Raw genomic sequence first — 25348 nt, 5'->3', positions numbered from 1 at the left:
GTTGCTGTGGACAGGAGACGGGAGGGGTTGTCCATTGTCCTCCAACACCTGCCCCAGCTGGATCCAGGAAGAGCCAAGCCCGGGAAGTCCTCTTCTTGGACTTCAAAGCGACCAAAAACAATGACTGTTTTACATACCTCCCCATTCCTATTGTGACATATGTTGGTGCGTGAACATGGAACATCTGAATTAAAAGAGGAGACGAGAACCTTCTTCGTCAGAGCGTGCTAAGACACTGTAAGAGGTTACAGGTTGAAGCCGTCTCTCCTCAATTGAGTCCAAATTGAATTCTGTCTCTGTTTGATTCCTTGCCTTTTGTCTTGTGTAACAGATGTCCTGTATTTGAACCTGACATCTAATTGGTCCTTCGAGCCGGATTCCAACACGTCTGACGATTCCAGCATGAGTGAGTGAAACCAGAGGACCATGGCAACCAAATCCTGATTGAGGAACTGCTTTTTCTTCATTTCGGGCTGGAATTGAAAGACTGACGGAAAATCCGAGGACAAAAGGAAGGAAGGCAGAGAGCAGTGAGTACGTTTTAAATTGACGAAGAAAGAAACGACTAAGAAGAAGCGTGTGACTGAGGGTTACGACGCATAGACAAACCCTGTAAATCCTAGGCTCTAACAGGTAAAAAGGCCAAATTAGAGGGACGTCGGAGTCCAACGTCCGTGAGTATTAAAATTTTAAATAAAAACTGAATTAAGATAAAAACTGAAGAGGCCAAAAGACTGCAGGTAAACGGAACCGCGAAAACTGGAATCCGTAATATCCATAAACAAACATACTAGGGGGTGTCGGAGCCCACAATAATTTGAAATATCCGTGAACCATTATCCTGGGGACGTCGGAGTCCAACAGACCTAAAATGGTCTATTCAGGATAAAAAACTGAATTTTGTCCGTGAAAAAACAATAACCTGGAGGGCGACGGAGTCCCCATGTAATATACATTGAAATTTCCGTAGATCAATATACTGAAAGGTGTGAATGTGAGAGTGTGTGGGAGTAATCGCCATTAGGCTATCACTCCATATGAAAGTTGTGAGAAGTAAATAGTGGGTTATTGTGGATGCTCTAGGCAAGACACCTCCACTGGGGAACCATCTCCAGTAGAAGCGACGTGTACCACAATAATAAATTAAACCACTATCTTACAACAAAGACAAAAGTAATCCTTATAAGTTTCGGCTCTGTAGGGGGCGACGGATTACTCCAAATTCTCAAAATGGAAAGAGGGACACAAGGAAACGCAGATCTAATATGGTCTATTACAATCTATTTAAACCAAAATAGAAGACAACAACCACAACGTCAGCGGTTACATGTTGGCGTTGTAGCAGAGAAGGGCATTTTGCAAGAAACTGTCCTGAAAAAAAAAAAGAAAAAAAAAAAAAATTAACAATCAAAGTAACTCAGCATGACTGTTAAAAGACGACACCAATTAGTCATGTTGTCAGCGTATGCCATTGGTGGTAAGATCGCTGCAAACGTGTTTGTTTGTTTGTTAGTGTGTGTTTAAGTGTGTATCTTTCCAGGTACAAATTGTGTAAAAACCCTGGAGGTTCAAATAAAAATAAAAATAGGTTAAAGGAAAAAGCAAATAGGAGAAAAATCTCAAAGTGCTAACGTGAGAGAAAAGTAAAAATAAATGAAGAAATAGGGAAAAATCAATAAGAATTAATGCAAAATGAAATAAACTAATGCGAGAGAGAGAGATAATGGGGGTATTGAAATAAGAGATGAAGAAAAGGTAGACTGAAGATATACATGTATGTTTGGATATATAAAGAGCGCTTTTATATATACAAATATATATATGTATAATTAAATAATGGAATAAATAAAAACCTAGATTAATAACTATAATAAGAGTTGAGATGTATAGTATGATAAAATGATAAAGTGGGTTACATGTTTATTAGCTGAGGAAAGAAGAAAAAAAAAAAAAGGAGAGAAGCTCAAGTGTTGCTGACCTTTGCCCTAAGAAGTGCACTCACGCCCTCACACACCACCTTGTGTGTGTGTGTGTGTGTGTGCGTGGCGCAGTGGGGGAGGTGTGAAAGTGAATTTATTACATGTAAATTTAAAGTAGGTTTAACTTTGAAGTGTAGTATAACATTCTTAAGTTAGATTATGTTTTAGACATTTGCAACACCATACATCTGAGTGTTGAGCTAAGATAAGATAAGGACATAACATAAAATAAATAAGGAGGTATGGCAATCAGGAAAACTATCAGCTAGCGATAGACAACTGATTGCTTTAAATATTATTGAATAATAATTGCAAATAAAAATATAAACAATGGGAAGAATGTAAATTCAGAGTTTAAAAGTATAGATTAAGTGGCATATAGACAGTTAAGTGAGTTTAAAACATTACTTAAAAAATGCATAAAGTAATATGTATAACATTTGAATTAGGAGGAAAAATAACATTAGCGTTATTAAATAATTTACATAGTGAAAGACAAAATAAGCAAAATAAAAGTACAATTATGCAAAAGAGAAGTAAAGAATCTAGAACGTTCTCTAAACAAAAATGGACGCACTATTGTGGAAAATAGAAAAACAAAGTACGACAAGTACAAAAACCACAAATAAAGAAGCAAATGAAGTAATTTCTAGGATTAACTAATTATTGTAGAAGTTGAATACCAAATTATGCTGAAATAGTAGCTCCTTTAAGTAAATTAATGAAAAAATGTAATCATCTGTAGAGTGGAATTCAGAAGCTAAAGCAGCATTCTGTGAAATAAAAATAGAACAGAATGTGCGGTTGTTACAGTAACGAAAATTTTTAAAGCTATCAAATGACCATCAAATTGCTCAATGCAAGCGGCAGAACTAGAAGCACTAATAGAAGCATGTAAATTAATGAAAGATCAAAAGGTCACAATATATATAAAGATAGCCAAAATATCGGAATGATAAAGTCAACAGGAAAATCTGTAACACATTGGAGAACTGATAAAAAATAAATAAATAAATAAATAAAAAAAAGAGAGAAAAAAGAATTAGTAGAAGCAGTACAGCTACCAACTAAAATAGCAATATGCAAATGTGCGACACACACCAAAGGAACAGACACAGTATCAATAGGAAATGTGTTTGCTGACAAAACAGCAAAACAAGCAACAGAAAAGGAAATAGATATTTCAAACTACAAACTAGCGAATGATGTACTAAAAGATATGCAACAACAAAGTACTCCAAAAGAGAAAGATAAATGGATACACATTTGATTTTGATAATGAAGTGCATCCAAAGACTCATACATTTAAGCATATCAAGGATTCTTCCAATATTATACTGAGGAACAACTTGATGACGTAGGCATAGAAAATACATTTGCTTTGATTCATTTTAATTGTAGAAGTCTACCAAAACACTTTTCTAAAATCAAAAATGTTTTGGAGTCGCTTAAAGGTAGATTTAAGGTAATTGCTTTATCTGAAACATGGATAAAGAAAGGCAAGGAGGTTGATCTGAAATTAAAGGACTATGATCTGTATGTCACTAGCAGAGACAATAGGACTGGAGGAGGGGTGGCCCTCTATGTATATAATGAACTAAATGCAGACCAGTTAAATGTATGATAATGGCCATACATGTGTTAATGGGGTGTGTAGCTGTTGAGATAGAATTAGAACAAAACAGAAACATTGTTGTTACATGTGTATATAGAAAACCAGGATCAAAAGTGGAAATCTTTATGGATAAATTAGAGGAAATGATTAATGGTCTAAATAAAAATAGGACTATCGTAATTTGTGGAGATTATAATATTGATCTTCTAAAGGTAGATTCACATAAACAAACATCAGATTTTGTAGAGCTATTATATGAAAAAGGGCTGTACCCATTAATTACAAAGCCTAGTAGAATAAGCACAACTAGTGCAACCTTAATAGACAAAATCTTTACAAATGTTTTAGGGATTCACATCACTACTGGGTTAGTGATAAATGACATAAGTGATCATCTGCCTATATTTGCAATATTTGACGATCAATTCCCTAAAAGAGCATATCATCAAATACTTAAGAGGAAAAGAAGTGTCAATCATATTAACAACTTCAGGTATGACCTATTAAAACAAGAGTGGGAAGAGGTGTATACAGACGATATAAACACGGTCTATGATTATTTTCGTAAACATTATATAACTCTGTATAACAAGCATTGTCCTGAGGTTCCATGCAGATCTAAACAAAGGCAAAATAATGCACCTTGGATGATAAACCGTTTGAAAATTGCATGTAAAAAGAAAAATAGACTTTGTAAGGCGTTTATCAAATCAAGAACAGAGAATGCTGAAAAACGCTGTAAGAACTACAAAAACAAGTTGACCAATATATTGAGACAAGCAATGAAAGGAATAAAAAGAAATTATGAGGATGATGTTGAACAAAAAAGACATCTATGTATGTCCAGACAATAAACCAATCTTACAAAGAAAAATCGGTATAAGTGAGCAGCAATATTGAGCCAAGGTTGAACTCATGGCTCAACAGGAGGGATATGAATGCCCTTATACAGAAGTACTATACTTCCTATAGTTTAATTCTTATAAAAAAAAATTGTATAAAACATCTATGCAATTAACTAAATAAGAGTGAAGGAAAACATTATTGTCTGGTCATAGTAGATGCATTTTCAAAGTAGTTAGAAATATTTCCTAAAGGAAAAGCAGATGTGCTGACAGTAGCAAAAGCATTATGCAAATATTTAGTACATGATGTAAACTGACAAAGTGTTGTAGATCCAACTTATATTGATGGGTGTCCAAGAGGTGTATCTGACGACTATAAATTGGTAAATCAAGTTGCAGCTGAATTTGAATCATCCGTCTACTGGTGGTGTACGATTAACAAGAATGTTGACAGAATAAACTATGTCCACTACAACGTACAGAGATTGGGAAATTGGACACAGGCCGGACTTGAAGCAGTCGCTGATCAACGCCGCCACCTTCCTTATGGCCTTTCAAAACCGTATGGCGCTGGACATGTTGTTAGCGGAAAGAGGGGGTGTGTGCGCAATATTTGGTGAACAGTGTTGCACGTTCATACCAAACAACACCGATGCAGAAGGTAGCCTGACCAAAGCACTGGAAGGCCTTCGCACCCTCAACGGTAAAATGAAAGAGCACTCAGGCATAGATACATCTATGTGGGATGGGTGGATGGACGGTTTCGGCAAATACAAGTCTTTGGTATCATCAATTCTAGTATCTATGGCCGTGTTTGTAGCAATACTGACGTTGTGTGGATGTTGTTGTATTCCCTGTCTGCGTTCTCTGCTTAACCGTCTGATTACCACAGCGATTAGCCCAGCAGATGATAAAGCTGTTCAGATGCACTTCCTGGCGGACGATAAGGAAGATGAATCTGATGATGGGGATACCTACCTGGATGGTGTTCCTGATCTGTTTCCAGACCCGAGTAACGATGAGAAAAATTTATGTTGAACTCTGTGTCTTTGTCGTAAGGAAATTAACCATTAACTGAAAATTGCAAGAAGAAGTTATTAGGGATAAGGAGATTATGGGAACGTTTTTGCGATAAACAGGGGGGAAATGTTGGAATAATTGTTTGTAAGTTATCACAAAAGAAATGTTGTATTATGAATGCTGTATTTCGAGGCCTAACAAAAGGATGAAGGCTCGTGAAACGCCACTGTGATTTCAGCACGGACAGATGGCAGGATGTGCTCAACTCCTGGAGGAACTCTCTTTGAAGTGTTAAACGAACTCTCTTTGAAGTAATTCACAAACTCTCTTCCAACTATTTGGTCAACGCTATTTACGACCCGCTGCCTTCTTGAAGTTGCTGTGGACAGGAGACGGGAGGGGTTGTCCATTGTCCTCCAACACCTGCCCCAGCTGGATCCAGGAAGAGCCAAGCCCGGGAAGTCCTCTTCTTGGACTTCAAAGCGACCAAAAACAATGACTGTTTTACATACCTCCCCATTCCTATTGTGACATATGTTGGTGCGTGAACATGGAACATCTGAATTAAAAGAGGAGACGAGAACCTTCTTCGTCAGAGCGTGCTAAGACACTGTAAGAGGTTACAGGTTGAAGCCGTCTCTCCTCAATTGAGTCCAAATTGAATTCTGTCTCTGTTTGATTCCTTGCCTTTTGTCTTGTGTAACAGATGTCCTGTATTTGAACCTGACATATGTATATGTATATATATATATATATATATATATATATATATATATGTATGTATATATATATACTGTATGTATATATATGTATGTATATATATGTGTGTGTATATATATATATATATATATATGTATATATGTACAGTTGTGGTCAAAAGTTGAGAAGGACATAATTTCATGGCTGTGTTGAATTTCCAATAATTTCTACAACTCTTATTTTTTGTGATAGAGTGATTGGAGCACATACTTGTTTGTCACAAAAAACATTCATGAAGTTTAGTTTTTTTATGAACTTATTATGGGTCTACTGAAAATGTGACCGAATCTGCTGGGTCAAAAGTATACATACAGTAATGTTAACATTTGGTTAATATTTGACATCACATGGACAAAGAAAAGACCTTTTGGAGGAAAGTTCTGTGGTCAGATGAAACAAAAATGTACCTGTTTGGCCACAATACCCAGCAATATGTTTGGAGGAGAAAAGGTGAGGCCTTTAATCCCAGGAACACCACCCTACCGTCAAGCATGGTGGTGGTAGTATTATGCTCTGGGCTTATTTTGCTGCCAATGGAACTGGTGCTTTACAGAGAGTAAATGGGACAATGAAAAAGGAGGATTACCTCCAAATTCTTCAGGACAACCTAAAATCATCAGCCCGGAGGTTGGGTCTTGGGCGCAGTTGGGTGTTCCAACAGGACAATGACCCCAAACACACGTCAAAAGTGGTAAAGGAATGGCTAAATCAGGCTAGAATTAAGGTTTTAGAATGGCCTTCCCAAAGTCCTGACTTAAACGTGTGGACAATGCTGAAGAAACAAGTCCATGTCAGAAAACAAACAAATTTAGCTGAACTGCACCAATTTTGTCAAGAGGAGTGGTCAAAAATTCAATTAGAAGCTTGTCAGAAGCTTATGGATGGCTACCAAAAGCGCCTTATTGCAGTGAAACTTGCCAAGGGACATGTAAGCAAATATTAACATTGCTGTATGTATACTTTTGACTCAGCACATTTGGTCACATTTTCAGTAGACCCATAATAAATTCATAAAAGAACCAAACTTCATGAATGTTTTTTTGTGACCAACAAGTTTGTGCTCCACTTTGTCACTCTATCACAAAAAAATAAGAGTTGTAGAAATTATTGGAAACTCTAGACAGTCATGACATTATGTTCTTTACAGGTGTATGTAAACTTTTGACCATGACCATATGTATATATATATATATATATATATATATATATATATATATACATGCATGTACAGTATATATACATACATGTATATATACGTATATATGTATATGTATTTGTATATATACATATGTGTATACATGTATGTATATATACATACAGTGTATATGTATATGTGTAATCTGTTAAAATGCAAAGAAAATAAACCAATAATCCATCCATCCATTTTCTACCGCTTATCCCTTTTGGGGTCGCGGGGGGCGCTGGAGCCTATCTCAGCTACAATCTGGCGGAAGGCGGGGTACACCCTGGACAAGTCGCCACCTCATCACAGGGCCAACACAGATAGACAGACAACATTCACACTCACATTCACACACTAGGGCCAATTTAGTGTTGCCAATCAACCTATCCCCAGGTGCATGTCTTTACTAAATTTTAATTCACTCCCTCAGTTATTTGATAGAACAATATAGTTATAGTTTGCAGGGGTACATTGTTGTATATGTGAGGGACAAAAGATGTGACAATCATTGGTACTTTCACTTTCATATTAGGAACAGTAAAACAAAAGTGACTGTTGTTCAGTGTATGTGAAAAATGCTGAAGCCACAAGCATTAGCACTTTAAAAGTAACATCTAAGACACACACAGTGGAAGGGCTTCTCGGCAGTGCACTAGAAGAGAAGCACAACATACAGAAGTCGTGTGCTAAAAAACTAAGAAGGCCCACATATGAAGAGTTAATTAGTTTGGATATACCACTAGCTCTTCTCATCATGTTGCTTCCAGTTTAGAGGTTTGACATATAATAATACAGTACACAAGTGTAATTTTTACAGGGCCAAAAAAAACAACTAACCATGGGCCGAAATTACCCCCCAGCCGCACTTCGAACACAGGTTTTGGCACATTCACCTGACGGACATTTAACTACACTGTGTAATTGATTATTAATAGAAAATGGTGCTATTCTTTTTTCGTCCGTTTGTTTATTTGGTTGACTGTAAACTACACACTAAGCTAACACAATCAATTTTAGAATGTTGGACATAAAATATTTTTAGTTGCTGTTACTGATCTTCTTTGACATGTATGTTGATACCATACCATACCATACCAACTTTATTTATAAAGCCCTTTAAAAACAAGCACAGTTGAAAAACAAAGGGCTGTACACCACAAAGAAATAGAGGCAAAGGACAGACTAAAAAATAACATTTAAAACAGAAATAAAAATACACAATTAAAAAGCAAATATAAATTACCCTAAGAACAGTTTGTTAGATAAAAACAGTTTAAAAGTTAAAAACAGTTCAAAAAGTTAAAAGCTAAAAACAGTTCAAAGTCTCATGCTGGGTTAAAAGCCAGTGAATAAAAATGGGTTTTAAGAAGGGTCTTGAAAATAGCCAAAGAAGGGGCCTGTCTCACATGGAGAGGGAGATCGTTCCAGAGTTTGGGACCCGCAACAGAGAAAGCTCTGTCCCCTCTGAGCTTGCGCTTTGTTTTGGGTACCTCCAGGATCAGCTGATCAGCTGACCTGAGGGACCGGGTGGGGGCATACAGATGGAGCAGCTCAGAGAGGTAAGGTGGGGCAAGACCACGTAAGGATTTAAAAACGAGTAAGATAATCTTAAAATGGACTCTAAAAGACACAGGCAGCCAGTGGAGGGAGGCTAAAACAGGAGTAATGTGCTCTCTTTTTCTTGTGTTAGTTAAAAGTCGGGCAGCTGCATTTTGGACCAGCTGCAGACGTGAGAGGGAGGACTGACTAATTCCAAAATATAAAGAGTTACAGTAATCCAGCCGAGATGTAATAAAGGCATGGATTACTGTCTCTAACTGTTGCCTAGAAAGAAGGTTGATGCAGTGTGGTGTCCTGTGGGATGGAGGCCGCTGTGGCAGCAGAAGTGAATTTGCACTGGCAGCATGCCGTGTAAGGAAGCGTGCTGCCTTCAAGTGTCCCTGATGCTGGGAGGACAAGGTGAGATTTTCAGACTTTTCAATAGTCTATGGCAGGGGTGTCAAATGTACGGCCTGCAAGCAGATTTTATCCGGCCCGCGGGATAAGTTTGCTAAGTAGAAAAATGAAGCGAAATTTTTGAATGAAAGAAACTGCTGTTCTAAATGTGTCTACTCGATGTCGCAACAGCAATTACTTGTATCTTTGTAGATGATGCTACATATGTAAAAAAAAATAAACCACATGTTAGTGCACCAGTCGAGGAAAATGAGAAAACTACATAAATAACATACTGTAATTTGATTTTGATATTTTTTTATCTTGATAGATTGAAAATGAACACCAATGAGTTGACTGATGAACATTATCACATAATTTATTCAGAAAACGACAAATAAAAATAGAATACTATTAACTGCAATATATAACTATTGTTATATATTGTATATATGTTATAGACATAATATAATATATATGTATATATAATCTACTGTACACATATGTATATATTCGTATATGTTATATTTTACATCGCTATATTTAGTCTATTTATACCTGCATTGTTTTTTCCATCCTTACACTTTCCTTTTTGTAACTGAGCTACTGTGTTGAACAATTTCCCTTGTGGATCATTAAAATTTGTCTAAGTAAAATTGTAAAAAAAAAAAAACAACAACATTATGGTTTGTACATTTTCAGAATGTGCTTGTTCTATTTTTAAACCAAACAATCTGAAGTTGTCTTTATTTTTAAGTTATCGTGCCGTGATTTTACCAGTGCGGCCCACTTGGGAGTATTTTTTTCTCTGTGGCCCCTGATCTAAAATGAGTTTGACACCCCTGGTCTATGGTCTACTATGGTACATTTTTAGTCTACTTTATACCTTTTCTTTTCGCCCTCTTTTTGTTCCTTTGTGTGCATTATCCTTTCCATACTTACCCTTTCCATCCTTTGTAACTGAGCTACTGTGTGTAGGGATGTCCAATAATGGCTTTTTGCCGATATCCGATATTCCGATATTATCCAACTCTTAATTACCGATACCGATATCAACCGATACCGCTATATATACAGTCGTGGAATTAACACATTATTATGCCTAATTTGGATAACCAGGTATGGTGAAGATAAGGTCCTTTTTTAAAATAAATAAATAAATAAAATAAGATAAATTAAAAACATTTTCTTGAATAAAAAAGAAAGTAAAACAATATAAAAACAGTTACATAGAAACTAGTAAATAATGAAAATTAGTAAAATTAACTGTTAAAGGTTAGTACTATTAGTGGACCAGCAGCACGCACAATCGTGTGCTTACGGACTGTATCCCTTGCAGACTATATTGATATATATTGATGTATAATGTAGGAACCAGAATATTAATAACAGAAAGAAACAACCCTTTTGTGTGAATGAGTGTAAATGGGGGAAGGAGGTTTTTGTTGGGTTGGTGTACTAATTGTAAGTGTATCTTGTGTTTTTTATGTTGATTTAATTAAAAAAAACAAAAAAAAACAATACCGATAATAAAAAAAACGATACCGATAATTTCCGATATTACATTTTAAAGCATTTATCGGCTGATAATATCGGCAGGCCGATATTATCGGACATCTCTAACTGTGTGGAACAATTTTCCTTGTGGATCAATAAAATGTGTCAAGTCTAGTTCCAATAATGACAAATGAATGTGGAATTTGGGGAAAATGTCAAATAGAACCTCTTGCTAAAAAGTAGAAGATTTGATTCCAGTAGTAAACATGATTTTGTCGTTGCAAACATGTCAGAGGCTGACTTCCTGTGTTGAACCTGTAGTCAGTCCACTGGTCCAAAGCTGCCCTGAAGAGGAAGCGGTCCTCCAACGTCACACCTGCAGTGGCAGAGACACTAATACCTCCATCCCATAAGTAGACCTGCCAGTGGCGTCAGTCCTCCATCGTGTCCCACCGCCCCGCACCACTTCTCCATCTGAGCCAATAAACAATCCAGTACGTTTATCACCAAGTGGTGGACGACAAACAGAGTTATGTCTGGCTTCAAAAAGATTTTGGATCAAGTTGTTTTGTCAACATAACAAGCGTTTGACTTTGTTTCTGTCGTAGGTTCAAGAATGGCCGGGCGCGTCCGTATAGATTTGATCTTGGACACGTCGTCAAACAGAAGCTGTGGGAGCGTCAGTCTCGCCCCACATTTAAAGAGAGTGTGGATGAGAACAACCAAGTCAATATCACTCCATCGTACGGAGGTGGAGTCTTCCCACCTCTGTATGATGTTGACGTTTCACTTGACTTTAAATCTCTAAAGTGGAAGCAACATGATAAGAGTTAGGGGTTTATCCAAACGTATGAACTCTTCATATGTGGGCCTTCTAGTGCACTGTTGAAATGTGTGTGTGTGTGTCTTATGTTGCTTTTAAAGCGCTGACACTGCTGCTGTTTGCCTTAATTTCTTTAAGCATTTTTTTTACATACACTGAACAGCAATGACATGCGTCTGTTCCTGTTCCTAATATTCTGTCCCTCACATAAACAACAATGTACACCCTTGCAAACTGCAACTACAGTAATAAATATATTGTTTAGATCAGGGGTCCCCAAACTACGGCCCGTGGGCCGGATTCGGCCCCCCAGCATTTTTTTATTTTATTATAAAAAAGATTATTTTTTTAATCTTTCCTTTTTAATCCATTTTCTACCGCTTGTTACTCTTGGTGTCTCCTAGCCGCTCAGGCAAATCATATTGTCTAAAAATGCATTTTCCCATCGATAACGTGACAATGTTAAATGTTGATGAACATCAATTGATGTTAAATGACAAAACGGATTATAAAGACAATGTATATATATATATATATATATATATATATATATATATATATATATATATATATAACCTGGCCCCCGACCAAATTTTTTTAACCCAATGCGGCCACCGAGTCAAAAAGGTTTGGGGACCCCTGGTTTAGATAAATAACTCTCTGAGGGAGTAAATTAAAACTGAGCATTATTTTCGTTTCGCTTTGCATGTTAACAGATTGTGTAGGTGTACCTAATGCTGCGTCCCACTGTGTGCAAAATGAAAAATAAGTAATCTGTTAGAGTAGGAAGTTAGGTAAATTTTTTACTTAAAAAAGTTATGCAATGTCTGTTATTCCCTAAAAGAAATGTTTTGTTTTTTTCACTTATGCCATGTTATTTATTTTTGCCTTAACTGAAATTAATCCAATCCAATCCACTTAATTTATATAGCACATTTCAACAAAAATGTTTCCAAAGTGCTGCACAAAAATATTAAAAACAAGATTCAAATACAATTTGTAGTATCAATTAAAATAGATTATAATCGTTTTATATATGGATTTTTTTTCTCTAATTCCCAGTAATATTGTATTAGAGGTTTCCAAAACACATCATATACTGCATTTATGCTTGTCTTTTAGCAGATCATTGCAAGAGGGAACACTCATTAAAATACTTTGGTGAAAAAATCCCTAAAATCATTATGATTATTTTTACTGAAAGTATACTTGCATGATAAACACTAGTAATATTTTTTTTTGCCACAGTTAATTTTCCTTTGGTTACATATATAATCCATACAAGAAAATAAAAGCTATTGTGTTTCCTTGAAGAATCTGTATTAAATATTAAAACTGTCACTATTTACCTTGTGGTTTTCCTTTATTCTTTATGAAGTGCGCCGCACCCGGGAACATGAATACAAAACAGCACGTTGGTTTGTGGTACCCTGCAGCAGCACCGTTTGAGAATATCAAATAATATCTCCAATAAAAGTTCATATGATGACGTCAGATGAGATTTTCACTCAAGGCAAAAAGTTATCAAGAAGCCTGACTTGGATGAGTGAATTTAAGACACCTGCAGAATAACCGTGCCCGTGCACAGAATTGGACAACTGCAGTTACGCAGTCGTGGGTTGCTGTGGTACGACAGTGACGTGTGTTGCCGTAAAGCGTTTTTCCCGCGATGTGGCGAGATGATGACGCAGCGCAGTTCAAGTGGTTCGACCTTGAGCCCTCGTTCGATGTTTGTGCGTCGTTGGACATAACAGGAATTTCATGTAAGTAGTACCATTTTTCTCATCTTCATGTCATGTGTTTTACAACCGTGTTTGTTTGTGTAAAACATAAGAATAATATATAAAGGCTAATTGACCGCATTGTTTGCTAGCTAACCACACCTGGTTAGCACCAGTGCATTCCTCTTAGTCTAATTTAATATTTTCTGGAAGATTCAGAATCCTTACCTTATAATATAAAATACATAATTTAAACATAATTTGTTATGGATAATGGATTAAAGAGTGCACTTTTTTTCTTCTAAATCTGCCTGTCAGTGAAATCAGACTGCCTGGACATGTCTGCTAATGTTAGCTCAGCCATGTCTATTATGGTGGACATGTCCACAGGGACCTCTTTTTTTCTTACCCTTTTTGGTTAAAATACTTCAAGTTATGTGGGGTTAGTTTCAGGAATCATTCCGTCCAAACTAAAATGACTCCAAACAATGTAGTGTACAGAGACCATTGTTTATTGCTGTTAATTGGTTCTGGGCCTAACCCAGGTAAATTAATTCCTGCTAAGTACTTGGAAGTCTAACATTTGCATAGCTAGAGCAATACAAAGCCTGTTTAGAACTTTTAATACAAGTTTTAACATAAGAGCCTCATTGTCATTAAACACCCGCATGGTCACTTTTACACAGTGGCGGGCCGTGCGTTTCCCACCTAGGCCTTCAGTGATCTCCGACTTCAATGATTACCTCTCAAAATACCATAATTGATGTAACCACATGATCATTGCTGGAGAAATACTATACAGGAGCACATTTACACCCTACTCTGAATTGAATCTAGGGCTGCAACAACTAATCGATTAAATCGATTATAAAAATAGTTGGCGATTAATTTAGTCATCGATTTGTTGGATCTATGCTATGCGCATGCACAGAGGCAATTTTTTTTACATTTTTTTAAAATTTAAATTTTTTTTTTTTTATAAACCTTTATTTATAAACTGCAACATGTACAAACAGCTGAGAAACAATAATCAAAATAAGTATGGTGCCAGTATGCTGTTTCCCCCCCCAATAAAATACTAGAAAGGATAGAAATGTAAATTGTCTCTTTTATCCGATTATTAATCGAAGTAATAAGCGACAGATTAATCGATTATCAAATTAATCGTTAGTTGCAGCCCTAATTGAATCACATCAATAGTATACAAAACGGGTTATTTTCTGGCGCATTTAAAATAAATTAAAACGCATCAGCAATTAAAACATGTACCATAAATTTCTCTGCTTGGCTTAGACAACTTCCGGTCAATAAAGTTTGATTCAAAGTACACACTTCTCAAAGATATATTAACTGCCCTTACCACATAATGGCGACAAATACACATGTAACAATGACAAGCATGACACACATTAACAAGAGTTTACAACTTTTACTTGTAACCGAACAGCAACTGTCAATAACTTGTGATCTGATTGGCTATCGCAACTGTCTCTCAACTCTGTGTTCTCTAATTCATCCGTTAACGGTCCCGATGAGTATCCAATCACAGGACGTGTAAATATCACGTTCAACTTGAGGCCATTTAGAAGGCCTTACTGACAACAACTTGTGATCTGATTGGCTATCGCAACTGTCTATCACTGTATGTCCCCCTTCACCTACAGTGCATGGACGCCTGCATTGATGATTCTAAAGGTGTCTGGCAGATTTGGTACAGCATGGCAACATAAGCTAGCTGAATTCTAATTGGATACAAACTAAAACTAAAAACAACAGCATTGGAACGAGCATAATATGACATGAAGAGAATATGAATACGTTTAGATATTTAGGGAAAGTAAATAAAAAAATGTTTTATCTTTAATTATGATCATGATTTCTGGTTATGTTAGGCCAGCAGAGAAGGCCTTGCTGGCCCTGACGGCACACTGCTTTTACAATATTCATACCTGCCAACTACTCCGGTTTTCCCGTAATTAGTACGGTTTTCATCAACCTATTCCGGGTTACGGTTGCAGTGATAAAAAATACGGTTTTTCATTAATTAAAAAAAAAATGTTTTTAAAAATGCGCGAGGCTATTTATAGCACCGCTGCCAAGCACGAGGCATTGTTTCCAAACGAGCGAACGATCATGGAATCAGCCGGAGAAAAATCGCAAACGAGTCTTAAACCGAAAAGAAAACTGCAGTCATTCTGTGAAGAATATTCAAAAGCCTATCCGGGAATAATTATCCGTTCCAAAAAGGGTGAAAACTACGCGAATTGCACCTTGTGCAGACAAGATTTTTCGATCGGACACGGAGGAAATAGCGATGTAAAAGACCACGTTGGGACAAAAAAACACAAGTCTAATGCCGTTGCTAGCGATACAAGTGGAAAACTTTGAACGTTTTTCGGATTTTAGCCACAAAAAGGTAATGACACCAATGTTATCTATTGGAATTGTTTAGTACTGTTATACTGTTAAAAGTGTTTATACTATTTATGCTTTCAAGTCCAAGTTGAAGAAATCTTGTTAAATGTTGACAGCATAACTACCAAAATACAGAAGTATGTCCTTAATATTTTTGCAGTGCTATTTCTGTTGAAAAGTTAAAATGATTACATTAGAGATGTGATGTGCCACTTTTCAAGTGTCTGATGGCTTAAATTAATTTTCATTAATTTTTCATATTTTGAATTCTTTTGAAAGGCTTACAAAAAAACTACATTTGAATTGTAATTCCATGCTATTGACAGGACTATTAATTTTAATGAAGTTAGCTTACCATGTTTACAGTATGATAATTGTGATAGAAATGTGAATTTTAGGCACAGAATATTTTTTACAATTGAACAAGGCAGTAGATTATACAAGCTTGGACAGAAAGTTAATAATGACACCAATTTTTTTTTAATGGAATTGTTTAGTACTGTTTTACCATTTGTTTACTGTAAAAAGTGTTTATACTGTTTATACTTTCAATTAACAAATTGAAGTCTTGTGGAAGGTTGACAGGATAACTGGCATTAACTGTCAAAATAATTTCAAACTATTGAAGTTAGCTTACAGAATAAACATGTCACTCAACCCATATGATTTTTGCTGTAATATTTTTGTTTTGAAAAGTCACTGTGACTGATAGAAAAGTGATGGTTTTAGCAACATTTTAACCTGTCTGAATGCTAATAATCATTTTGCGTCGGGGGGCGAAGCCTGAACCCCCCACCAGGACTTTGTCCTGGACCTACCGGGGCCTGCGGCCCCTGGACCCTGGCTACTAGGTTTTTCTGATTTCAAAAGTTGGCAGGTATGAATATTTAACCCATCCATTAATTTTTTTACCGCTTATCCCTCTCCAGGTCGGGAGGGTGCTGAAGCCTTTCCCAGCTGCATTTGGGCAGGAGGCGGGGTACACCCTGGACAAGTCTCCACCTCATCACAGGGCCAACACAGATACACAGCCCCCGATATACTAATTGCTTGTATTCCGTCACGTGACTTCTTCCTGTAAGTGAAAAAACTGGTGGTCAACCAAGCCAAGATGGCATGTTGTGCAGCCAGCAGCGCGCAAACTGTCCGAGTACGCAAAGGGGCCTAGATCTTCCTGCAAAAAGAAGATGCAAGCTAAAAAACTCAAATTATACAGTGGAATAGATCCCTATACTTTATCAAAATACTATTTGTCGTGTGATCTCAAGGATTATCTGTCTGTCGCGTTCCCAGACACGTCAAACGTCATTCTCCACAACAAAACAGATGGAAACTTGTTGCATGCGCCATTTACGAGTACGCATGTTTTTCCCTGTCTTCATCAAAATATACCTATTAGGGCTTGGCGATATGGCTGAAAACTGTATAACGATAAAAGTTTTTTATGTTGATCAATATCAATAATTATTGATATTTTTATGACTTATTCAGGGCTGCCAAAAAATACAATTTCCAACTTACCAAGGGTGCTATTTAGAGGTGGGGTAAATAATCGATATTTAGATGCATCTCAATTCGGACATGGACGATTATATAATGTATTGGTAAACGTCTACAGTGTTTCCCACAGGACAGGCATCTATTTGTGGTGGTGTGGTCGGGGGGTGGCGGCGGCGGCAGCGCCGATGACCAAGAAGAACGCGGAGTTGGAATATAATTACAACATTTTATGTACATATTTATATACAGATTTGAACAATTAGTGATTCACTGAAATATATTTATTAATTGTGGTTCTTACAAAAAATATATCTTATAAAATATAAAAGCTAAAATGTCTCTTAAAGCTCTGCCCCTTTAATTAGTGAATACTAAATAATTTAACTTTAGCCTACTACTACAACCATATTATTTACCAGCAACATGAAGTGAAACAGAGGCAGAGGTGTCCTGCCACAGTCAGTCAACCTCCTCCTGCTGCTGCTGAACAGGTTGCACCTGTGGTCCGGACTGTAGGCCTACCTCCTCTCCAAGCGAGCCCTTTTCGGCCGTTGAAAATATTTTTCTATACTCATCTGTGTGAAGGAGTGAACATCCAACATTAGAATTTATTACTAACGAGCAGAAGCGCTCTATGTACAGTGCCGTCTAACCTTAAGCGGCAGCAGCTCAACACATGCAGTCTTCAACGTTAAGGTTTTTTTCTACTTGCCTGACTTCTCAAATCTACTTTCCCCAATATTTTTTACTTGTCCTGCCTAGGTTTTTTTCTGGCTGTGTAGTGCTCATGGCTTATATCTTACTAAAATTCTTCCCGTTGACTATTTACAACACTACACAGTAATTATTATTATTATTATTATTATTATCTATAATTACATTTAAATGGCATTGCATACATGTAAAATTAAATGCTATTTCACATTATTTGACCAGTAGCAGTTACACTCATCTGAACAGGTCAGCCACCTGTTTAAAGCCCGATCACAGTTGAAATCTTGAAATGAAGGGCCTTTAATGGCCAAAACATTAACCTGGACAACATTTTAACAACTGGTTGGCTCAGATTTTATTCTTTTCATTGCATTCACATGCTGCAGTGGACAGTGGACAATTTAGCTTCAGTCCATGTGTGTTTATTGACAACAGGGCTATAACCTGGACACGTTAGCTCGTCGGTGAAACGCTCGGTGAAATCGCGGATTAACGTTAAATATATGACGAGCCACGAGCGATGCAGCTATAACCTATCTACCTATAACACCTGTAAAAATGAAGCAATGCTAGCAAGCGTTAGCTAGCCGGCTATGAGCCACCAAGCTGCTAACTATCGCCAAAAGGCACCATTTAAGTTTTTCTCCCCATGGCATCCTGGATCAAGGCTTTCAGGAGCTTTTGGGCGTTTGAGGTAGAAACGTAGGAAGCGCCATCATTATGAAAAGTAGCCGGCGAGTATTTTGATCCCGTCCGTCCATCCGTCCCTCTTCTTCTTCTTCTTCTTCTTCTTTTTCTTCTTCTTCTTCTGGCCCACCAGGTGAATTACCGTATTTTCCGCACCATAAGGCGCCCTGGGTTAAAAGCCGCGCCTTCAATGAACGGCATATTTCAAAACTTTGTCCACCAATAAGCCGCCCCGTGTTGTAAGCCGCATCTAACTGCGCTAAAGGAATGTCAAAAAACAGTCAGATAGGTCAGTCAAACTTTAATAATATATTAAAAACCAGCGTTCTAACAACTCTGTTCACTCCCAAAATGTACGCAAATGTGCAATCACAAACATATGTATATCAACATGGACAGAGCTGCGTGAAAAAAGCCACCCGGCCTCTTCGCGTAAACTTAAACTTACCTTAACCACTCGCTCATCTTTTCTTCATCCATCCCTTCGAGTTAGCTTTTATGATGACGCCGGCTGGAAAGGTCTCTTTTGGCAAGGTCTTCCTTTTGAATATCACCATGGGTGGAAGTTAGCATGGCAAGCTAGAACCACAGTGAAGGATGACTTCTCATTCCCTGTGGTGCGAATATTCACCGTACGTGCTCCCGTTCCACAGTGCGGTTCACAGGAATATCAGTTGCTGTGAAATACGGTAGTAATCTGTGTGCGGATGGAGAGATTGCGTCTTTTCATGAACCGGATCCTTGTCGCTTAGTAGGAGCCATTTTGTGGTCTTTACAGATGTAAACAGGAAATGAAACGTACGGTGATATCCGCGCGTTTTTTCTTCTTCTTCCGGGGGCGGGTGGTTGCTTACAGTAGAAGAAGAAGCGCTTCCTGTTCTATGGGGGCGGGTGCTTACCTTGGCGGTTGCTTGCGTAGAAGAAGAAGCGCTTCCTGTTCTACCGGGAAAAAAGATGGCGGCTGTTTACCTAAGTTGCGAGATCGAAACTTTATGAAAATGAATCTTAATATTTATCCATATATAAAGCGCACCGGGTTAAAAGCCGCACTGTCAGCTTTTGAGTAAATTTGTGGTTTTTAGGTGCGGCTAATGGTGCGGAAAATACGGTAAGTGCTATTGGCGGAGTTACAATGCATAGTAGGCTACCGCCACCTACTGCACCGGAGGTGTAACTACAAGCAACATTCACAGACAGTCCCATTGCTTTTATGAGCGGTCGAGCGAGTCAAAAGCCGAAAAATCCATTTGTGGCGGACGTAATTCTTTCGTGGCGGGCCGCCACAAATAAATGAATGTGTGGGAAACACTGGTCTATAATCGATTTATTTATTGTAAATAAAGTAATGCAGACAGGAGTAACTTTTGGCTAACTGCAATGAGCCACCTCACCGAGAGATCCGACCAGCTCATTTACTAACGGGCACTCATGGTCCAATTTTGCACACATTTTCATAAATTTAATAAGTAGGGAAATTAATTTAGCTGTTTCTTATTCCAAATGAATTGTTTTTTTTAAAGTTGCAAGTGATAAACGCGTATTTAGTGAAACGAAAAGAAATGTAAAACTGCAAAATATACATGAATTGAAGATGCATCAGTAATCGATTTTTTAATCGTGAGGTGTAATTAATGCATTACTAACAATAAATTAGATGTCTGGATTATGTAATTGAGAGACATTGTATTCTATTATATTTGGGTGTGCGTTAGTGTGTCTTTAAAAGGCAATGCCTGTTGCCTTGTGACGTGTGATGTCAGTGTCCAGAGAGTGCAGCAGCACACTTGTGTGTTAGCTATAGCAGTCGCAGTTTGTTGGCAGTTTCAGCAGCTCTGATGAATGTTTTTACTGGATTGTATTTCCCGCATTCTGCTGTTTTTTGTGCTGCTGCCTTTTTTTAAACACTTTGCAGTGTGCAGTCATTTGTTCCACACCTGTTGCTGCAAAACCAAAGTACTGACAACACTTTTATTGTATTTGAAACAAACGTCTTGTTCTCGTTAGCATTAGCCATTTTTTTAATCTCAGCTAAGAAAGTAAGGGGGCGGGAGAGGGGCAAAGGTATGCCGGTGTAAGAGGATAATTTTTTTGTATTTTTAAAATCATCTGCAACAAAAAAATTGAATATATTGATAAAATGGACTTATCGACCAGGTCTAGTCTTCTTAATGTTATACTTGATTATTTATTTGCATACGATGTATGCAAATTTTATTTACAGAAGTGTTTTATTCAAGACAGAAATTTTAAAATTTCTCTTTATTGATAATTATTTGCATGCAATGTGCAATGCTAAATTTTTCTTTACAGAAGTATTCAATACGCAAGAATTGCTTGCCAGAAAGCTCTTAATTTATAATTTTTATTCAATGGATTCTTTAAAAAAAGTAGGGGAAAAAATCGTTAATCAATTTTTTGGGTGAAACAATCTGAGATTTTATTTTCAGGCCATATCGCCCTAACCTGACTCTCGCCAGACCCTTGTAGTTCGCTGAGCTCAACACAAGGCTCTGGGCTCGAAGGCATTGCAAACTCCTTCCAGATAGCAAAAAATATTGAAGCAGTCAGGATCGCCTGGTGAGATTTCATAGATGTGACGTAACGCCGAAGCGACTTTGATTCAAACAATGGCGGCACGCAGCCCTCGCTGCGTCGTGTGCTGACATTGATTCTGCTATTGCAACTGTCTTGTCGAATCTATTGAATGTTAATTCTTTAAAAGATGAACAGAACGGTTTTGAAGGCATTTATTGGTGACAAGGATGTTTTGGCTTTTCTTCTGACCGGGTTTGGATTTCCCAGTGTCGCTCTCATCAGCGTCACGGTTTGATTTCGATGTGAGTGGTTGAAGTAGTACGTCATTCAAGATAACGGACAAGTGGTTTATCCAATCACATACAATGATTTTTTTTACAAGGCCCCGCCTTCTGGTAATGAGTCAATCAGGATCGTCGGGCGGGATTTCATAGATGTGACGTAGCGCCGAAGCAACTGTTTGATTCAAACAACAATGGCGGCATGTAGCCCTCGCTGCTATTGAAACTGTTTTGTCGAACCTATCGAATATTAATTCTCTAAAAGATGAACAGAGAACTTTTCGCTCTGTTGTTATATCCAATATGTCGGCTGTTCTGTTTTGGATTTCGCAGCGTCGCTCTGTGTCACGGGTTGATTTCTATGTGAGTGGTTGAAGTAGCACGTCATTCAAGATAACGGACAAGTGGTTTATCCAATCACATACAATGATTTTTTTTTACAAGGCCCCGTTTTCTGAAATACCTCTCCTATTGAGAACTCCCAGATCCTTGCGTGGAGCTCAGCCAACTACAAGGAACTGACCAGAGTCAGGTTAATATCGCCCAGGCCTACTCTCATTTACCAACAATAATTACCGCTATAGATCGCTCTCAACAGTTCACAATGCTGTTACTGTGCGGAAGGAAATGTGTTGGAACATAAATGAATGTTGAAGATGGACAAACACTTATCACGCGTAAAATGAACAGGGCAAATATCTGTAACTCGTGGTCGACAGACCAGACAGCAGACGATAAAGAATAATTATTACTAATAGTACTTATAATTAATCAAGACAGTACGACAATTTGACTAATATCTGAATATGTGATTTTACTGGCTTGTGGATTTTTGCTGCTTGTGACTACTTTTTGGTCTGCTTGGCAGAGGTGGGAAATCTGGCACCTTACGATTCAGGAGCTATGATTCCATTTAAAATTGATTATTGATGCGTCTTTAATTTATGTACTGTATATTGATAACATTTTACATTTATGATATTTTCGATTCACTAAATAAGCGTTTATCACTTGCAACTTTAAAAAAAACAATTAATTTGGAATAAAAAAACAGTTCAATTAATTCCCACGTGTTAAATTAATGAAAATCTGTGCAAAACTAAACCATAAGTGCCCGATAGTATAAAAGCTGGTTGGATCTCTTGGTGAGGTGGCTTGCTGGAGTCAGCCAAATTTGAGAACGGTCTGCAATACTTTAATTTACAATAAATAAATAGATTGATTATTCATGTTCTATAATCATCCATGTCTGAATTGCGATGCATCTAAAAATCCATGATATCCCCCACCTCTACTGCTTTGTATGAAATGAGTACAATACAGTAATTGTTTTCCAATTGTTGTTGCAATCGTGTGCCTTTTGAGGTTACGGTTTCAAGGAACACTTAAAACATTGATAATAAATTCATAAAATCACAAGTCGATTTAATGTTATTAGAAATCAATAGCATCGTAATTTTGCCGTAACTTTTTGAAAAAGCTGCCGCAAATTACAGGAATTTTAAACCACCAAAAAAGCCTGCTAAATCATGAAGGCACTGAAAATTAGTTTTTTCAGGGCTGCTGGATAGTACTGATGTATTGAGATTGTTGATGTCACCATCTTTTTCAGAGAGGAGCTTGACAACATAAAAGAAGGAGTAAACCACATTAACTTAACTTTTACAGACTACAGTTGCAAAAGATGTTCAGGACAAAAGGCGGCATTGCGGGACCCAAAAAGGGACCTTGTTGGATTCACTAAATCAGGTACAGTCCAAGATTTACACACTATGGGCCAAATACATACACAAATGTACAACATATAACTTAAAACAACATTTACTAACATTTGTTGATTAAATTGGAATTGATTGATAGCATTATTTCAATTATAGTTTTGAAAAAACAGTATCTTGTTGCATCCTTTTTCTACTCTTAATCCTGTTTAGGCTTGCAGGGAGATGGAGCCTATCCCAGCTGACTTCAGGCAAAAGGCAAGGTCCACCCTGGACTGGCAACCTTCACAGGACACACAGACAAGTAAGCATCCACACTGAGGACCTTGTAGTCAGCTTAGACACGGTTCAGGTCACCATGACCATGCAAAGAATTAACCATTTAGAATACATTAATGTATTTTCTTGATTTTTATAGGAACATGTAGAAAGTAGACCAGATGTCATCTGCTGCTTGATAAAGTACCTTGGAGAAGCAACTACTGAATGAAAGAACGCTTACCAGGTAGATTTATACTATTTTATTATAATGGACTTTTTTTCATTTTATTGTACAAAACAGTACAGCAACAATTAATAACAAACAATAGTCGTCATAGCTACCAGAAATTCAGCCAGTATGTTAGGCGTAGCTTGTGCAAGTACAAATCAGTGCACGATTAACAGATTATTGTGGGGTGACATCATCTATGGGTCCATTCCTCCTCCCCAATGGTTATCATAGTGGACCTTTTTAAAGTACATTTTATTCAACAATCTAACCAAATAGAGATGCACAGCCCTAAAGTTAACTAACTTTGCATCTACTCTGGTCTATTCAGGAAATTAAAATAAATGTGTTAATTCATTCATGTATTTACAGGATGTCATCACTAAATTGCTCCAAGAAGAGTATTCTGCATTCAGGGGCAGGACATCAGCCATTAGCCTTCACTCTGCTACTTGGAGACATCACAATAGTGTTGGTATTTTCTTATCCTTGTGTCAGGATGGCATTGGTGCCTTTCTGACATCACATGTGAGACTGTGTGCTGGCTGTGGTTAGAGAAGACCATCAAGTGTCCATCTCCTTGTTTGAGTGGACACAGTAGGTAGACGTTCTCCATGCTGAGCCTCATTAAGCTGGACATACACTTAACACTTACATTTACTCCATTCTTGAATGTGTTAGTTTTTTTCATCGTTATTTTTCTCAACAACTTTGGAGGTTTCGGCTTAAGTGAAATATCAACATCATACGGCGGAAGAAAGACTCCATATTTGTATGATGGAGTGATATTTACTTCCACGGCTGCTGCTTAATACGACGTCCATGCTCAAGGCTGGATGTACTTTTGAACTTAGGACAAAAACAAGGGTGACGTCAAATTAGAGCTGCGGTATTTACCGGTATTTTAGAAAGCCATATGTATTTGGGACAGTATCGCTATAGCGGTATATAGTATATTTTCACGCTACGTTACAGCGTGAAAACAGTAATACCCTGAAACACAACTAACATTAACACGCTAACCATTAGCAAGTGTCACATACCAAATTATATGACTTTGGGGTAAGTGGTTGCAAAATTACCTCAAAAAGTTAACATGTTATGTTAGCATACTAGCATGCTAACAGTTAGCATGTGTCACATTCCAAGTTATATGACTAAGGTGAAAGGCTGCGGAATTAGAGAAAAAAAAAAGTGTAAAACTAGCAGAAAAAGTTAGCATGCAACATTATAAAGCTAGTACATGACGGGGAAAGAAGAAATACCAAAATGCATTATTTGTTGGCGTAGACATAGAAAGTAGCAAAAAAGCTAGCATAAAACGTTAGTGTACGGGAGCGTGTAAAGGACTGTACGTTACCTTAGGGGATGCTCGAATTATTCACTATTACCAAATAAATCTAGTCTAAGAGAGAGTGAGAGGAGACGACTTATATAGTTTAACAATTTACTATATACCACATAAACATACAATAATAAACACACATTAATTACACTCATACACTCATCCCCACTCACACACTGCCTCCCCAATAGAACCTCCCGCTCTAAACCAATCACACAACACACACACAGTCCAACCTGGGCCCCTAGGCTGGGCCAGAAGATTGTTCGTTGTGGTCCTGCTGAAT

General features: G+C 37.4%; 2 long non-coding RNA genes across 2 annotated transcripts; both read left to right on the top strand.

Annotated features, from left to right (window-relative positions):
* The first annotated feature begins 9252 nt into the window (after nucleotides 1-9252).
* Nucleotides 9253-11835, top strand: LOC133623553 (uncharacterized). The gene is made up of 3 exons (XR_009817902.2): nucleotides 9253-9360; nucleotides 11155-11327; nucleotides 11442-11835. It is a non-coding gene; the product is annotated as an uncharacterized lncRNA (long non-coding RNA).
* A 1493-nt stretch (nucleotides 11836-13328) lies between these two features.
* On the top strand, nucleotides 13329-25348 carry LOC133623794 (uncharacterized). The gene is made up of 6 exons (XR_009817938.2): nucleotides 13329-13419; nucleotides 16722-16869; nucleotides 23178-23258; nucleotides 23441-23531; nucleotides 23646-23732; nucleotides 24090-25348. It is a non-coding gene; the product is annotated as an uncharacterized lncRNA (long non-coding RNA).

This window comes from Nerophis lumbriciformis, linkage group LG26 (genome assembly GCF_033978685.3).
Source record: "Nerophis lumbriciformis linkage group LG26, RoL_Nlum_v2.1, whole genome shotgun sequence".
In the NCBI taxonomy this organism is placed as follows: Eukaryota; Metazoa; Chordata; class Actinopteri; order Syngnathiformes; family Syngnathidae; genus Nerophis; species Nerophis lumbriciformis.
The sequence above is the reverse complement of the archived record's forward strand: the minus strand, read 5'-3'. Positions and strand labels throughout refer to the sequence as shown.